The following is a 4,658-nucleotide window of genomic DNA, read 5'->3' on the forward strand; positions in this document are numbered from 1 at the left end:
AACATCCTATTATGTCTCTTCCTTCACCACCCCTTGTAGTCACCTTGGGAATTTACGCATTTTGACACAATTTGAGCACACAGCACCACTAAAAACCACCAGAGTGGTACCGCCATTTAGTTGATTTATATTTTTATCAACAGGAAGTATCCCAATTGGACCTCCCCTGACACTCTTACCACGACCTGTTGACACACCACCACAGGTCCTTGAGGTAAGACACTGGCTGCCACTATTTCTACCTAGTACTTAGACATGTCCAGCCCCATTGATCATTCCCCTATCTGTTTTTGATAGGAATAACCGCGTTTTCTTAAGATGAAGGCTTCATCTTCATGAAGTGTTCTTGGACACTTCCACGCCCCAAGCCAATGTGCTCCTTGGATCCGGTAAGCACTGGCATCCCCTTGTTTAAGTATTGATTTACACGTCTGCTGCTAGATTGTTTGACCAACCAAATCCTGACATACTCTCCGTCGGTTTTACTCCAACAGACCACATAGGACACTCCTCTCCCAAGAAACTCTTGTCCTGATGAAGGCCTACACCAGTAGAGCTCACCTAAATCATCACAAAATGGCCGAAACACTGTCGTGTTGACATGTTATATATGTTGTTGTTCAACTCTTGATTGTGCCCACACTGCATGGGCTATACACCTGATTATGACTCCACTAAATTCTCTAGCTTCCTTCCCAAGGAACCTTTAGAGAATGTTCAAACGCTAGAATTTGGTTTTTCAAATATTTACCATTTGAATTGTTCAGATTCAGGTAGTATACCCTGTACATCTTAATTGTCGAATGTTCTATGTTCCAAAAAAAATTCAAGTGTACACTTACTGCACTCAAAATAAATTTGAATTGCAGTTTACAGATTGTGTGATAACTCTGCGTCTACCAATACATATGGTGACAAATTCAGGATTATGTTGTTCGATTCTCAGCAGGCAGATCTCCATGACCTTGCTCACCTGTATTGTTTGATATTACTGTACCTGCCTGGGCAGAGCAAGGCATTAACCAGGTGCCCTTCTGTATATTGATGGCCCAAATAGGTCACCTTACCCACTCTGAAGGTACACTTCTCCATGGCAATTGTCAGCCCTGACTCTTTTAATATTTCTAATACCCTCCTCAGACATCCATCATGCTCTTTCACATCCATACCACAAATTAATACATCATATTTATAGCATAACACCCCTTTCTCATTGCCCAATAAATGGTACATATCATTCTGGAACACACTTGCTGCTGATACTAGGCCAAACAGCATCATTCGCCATCTGGCGAGGCAAATCAGAGTTAGGAAAGTCATCAAGTCAATAGAATTACTCATGGAGTTTGATCTGATGGTAAGCTGCTCTGAGATACAGAATGGAAAACACCTGAGCCCCAGCAACACCCGTCAAGAGATCATCAATCCTAGGCAAAGGAAACCTTTCTGCCACAACATTGTTATTTAGGTTCCTTAAATCTATGCAAAGTCTCACTGTCCCATTCGTTTTTCTCACAACAACAATAGTACAAACCCATTCAGAAGACTCTCTCTTCCTCACGATGCCTTCTTTCTCCATTCTGATAATTTCGTCCTCCACCTCTTTACGTAGTTGCCAACAGTACCATCCGAAGTTTGGATGAAATTGGAATTGTCCCTTTTTTCAGTTTAGTGCGGTGCACAAAACCTTTGAGGCATTGTAGTCTCTTTTCAAGCACTTCTGGATGCCAATCCTTGATTTCCAACTTTTCATTTGGGCTTGCTTTGTTGATTACGACACCTTGGTGACAGAATAATTTGATATCAGCACTTGTAAGAACAAAGCCTGGTTATGTGGTTTCAAGTTAAATATAGAAACGAGATAATGTCACTAGTACAACTGCTAATTCCCAGTCTGTGTGTACCAAGGTCAGTCCATAATAGACCTCCCACAAAGATCCAAGTGTGGCTGTGTGTTAGGATCGGCTGTTAGCTCACATCAAGGACAGGCAGGAGAGCGCAGTGGTGTAGCTTAAAGCTGCATTTATTTACAAGATTGAGCAGCATTCATAAGCAGCGGCCTCGGCCAACACAGGCATCCACCTGACACAAACTGGAGCCTGGAACCCTGCCATGCTCCAGACCTCCCACGGGTTACAGGTTCCAAGGTTGACAGAGGGAGCATGAGTGAATATGGCTTAACATTAAAGGCATGACACAGACAAAACCCTTTGCTAACACTGTGTCAACCTCGTTATTCCTCCAAGCCAGTCTGTCATAGATCTCTCATAGGGATCTGGATGCAGCTTCTCAATACCAATCCACCCGAGACCCTTGTGGGGTGCCAACACTTGCTGGGCTCAGCCTGCTGATTGAGTCTGCTCCTGAATGGATGCCAATTCACATGAACCTCACACAGAAGTCAATAGCCGGCTGGATTTCACCTCCAGAGCAGAAGGGTTATGTCCCCACGTGTATGGCTTCCTCAGATTCAGATCTCACCCTAGACCTAAAACAAGGTTCACTGAAGACTAATACATAACTGGTATATAATATATATTGGGCCTCATTACGACCCTTGCGGAAATTGAAAAATGATGGCGGAAATGCAATACCGCCATCGAACACCGCTCGTTGCGATCATGACCCGTCACCGTAAAGTACGATGCCATTAGCGACACCGCAGTGAACGGCAACGCTAACTGCACCAAGTACGCGCACGCGCGCCTTGCAAAACCGGAATCACCGCCATGGCGCAACGGTACGTGAATTCTGACCCTAGCGGACATGTACTGAACGCCATCAAGCACGTCGTAAAGTACCATTCCGCCATGGCGAGAAATACGGCAACGCGAACCAACCGTAAATGGCCCACTGAGTGCCTGTACTCCACTCCCTGGCCTCATTGCACAACTCCTGGCAGGCGCAATGTACTCACACTATGCAACCAGTGAAATCCACAATTCACCCATGCATGCCAACGTAGAAAAGCATGCAGGGGCTCAAAGCGCCCCGTGAGTGGGCATCCATGTACGGCATGTCACCATAGCCGTACTGACGCAGCACAGGCATGTGAAGGTACAATACATCAAAATGAAAATCAAGAACACATGACACAAAACAACAGTAGTCCCCCATCGCTTGCCACCAGCGCAAGGCAACATCCAAAACAGCATCCTGAGGGGGATTGCACCAGCCCTGTACTCATGCCAGTAAACAAACCAACCATCAGCAGAAGCATGTACCACACAAGTCGGCAGAGTGACTGAGCAGCCAGGCTCATCCCAAGAGGGGCCGATGGGAGCTGCAGGGCACAGATGGCATCAATACAGAAGCTATTCCAATGGACATGACCCCAGTCCCCCTCCAACAAACGCACGCAAACACAGTCACCTGTGACCAGCCACATTCTGAACAACCCATCATTCCACCAATCGACCTGGCTGACAGGCACCAGTCGGCCAAAAGCCAATCCCCCGCCCCTGAACAGCACATCATGTAAACAGTCACAATGGCAGCCCCTATCCGTGACCATACTGTGCTACGTAGGCAAACGCGGCCAGTACTGTACCACACAACTCAACTCAGAAGGCGGAACACAATGCAGATCATCACGCAATACATACCGCCACAAAGCGAAAATCGCCACATCACCTGCAAAGAACAACGCAACACGACAAATATCGGAATACAATTTAAATGCACATCCAAATGACAAAGGCCCCACAGCAATTTGCAAAATACCACCAAAACAACCATCATCACCGAGGGCTGCATCTGCAATAATTGACCGGCTTCCACTTGTGTGACGCCCTGTACCATCATGGCACACAGGGCCTACATCAACGTTCCAAAAGGCAACATGGAAGCGGCAAGAACCGCAGGTCCGTCCCATGAGGCAGGCACTAGTCGAGCTGAAAGGCCGAAATGTTGCACCTAGCCACCAGTACAGCGTAAGGGCATGTGGCCCATTGGCGATCGTCCCATATGATCGAAATGGTGCTCCACTGATTCACCCGAAGCTGCAGGAGTCGAGAGTAAAAACCATCTGGAGGAGTGGCGTAGAGATGGCATCTGCAATAGGGCAGGAGATACCTGTCACCCAAAAGAAACACAAATCAACCGATTGCATTACGGGACTCATGATGCATTACAATCTTCATTCAACACACCAAATCCACACCCATATGCATGCTAGCCCACTCCAAAGGAATATACACACCCCTAAATCAGTATCGAATCATAACGAAACCAATCGAGCTAAATACACCATTGGCAACGTCGGTTACTGTGCATGCGTCCGTCAAGATAGAACCCATGACATGGGATTAGTAACGTGCCTAGACACAAGTGTATGAAGGCGCGTCGAGACAGGGAGGATCCGACAAGGGCAGATAGACGTATGTCCCACTATGGCAGCCTTGCATCACATAACGCAGGGGAAGGGGAGTGAATCAAAAAACCCATGTACATGGCAGACCCTAAACGGAATCATCAGTCCATGCATCCACACATCATTCCCTCATCCCGCAATGAAAACGCATGAATATTCACTCACATAATATGTGAAACTTCCATCGCGTCTGTGCGTAATGCAGTCCGCAAAAACCACTGTGCCCCTGGCCGGATCTGTAGTGTTGTGAAGCAAGATGGATTTGGGAACGTCCTGCCTTATCGTC

This window comes from Ambystoma mexicanum, chromosome 2p (genome assembly GCF_040938575.1).
Source record: "Ambystoma mexicanum isolate Mex_15411 chromosome 2p, UKY_AmexF1_1, whole genome shotgun sequence".
In the NCBI taxonomy this organism is placed as follows: domain Eukaryota; kingdom Metazoa; phylum Chordata; class Amphibia; order Caudata; family Ambystomatidae; genus Ambystoma; species Ambystoma mexicanum.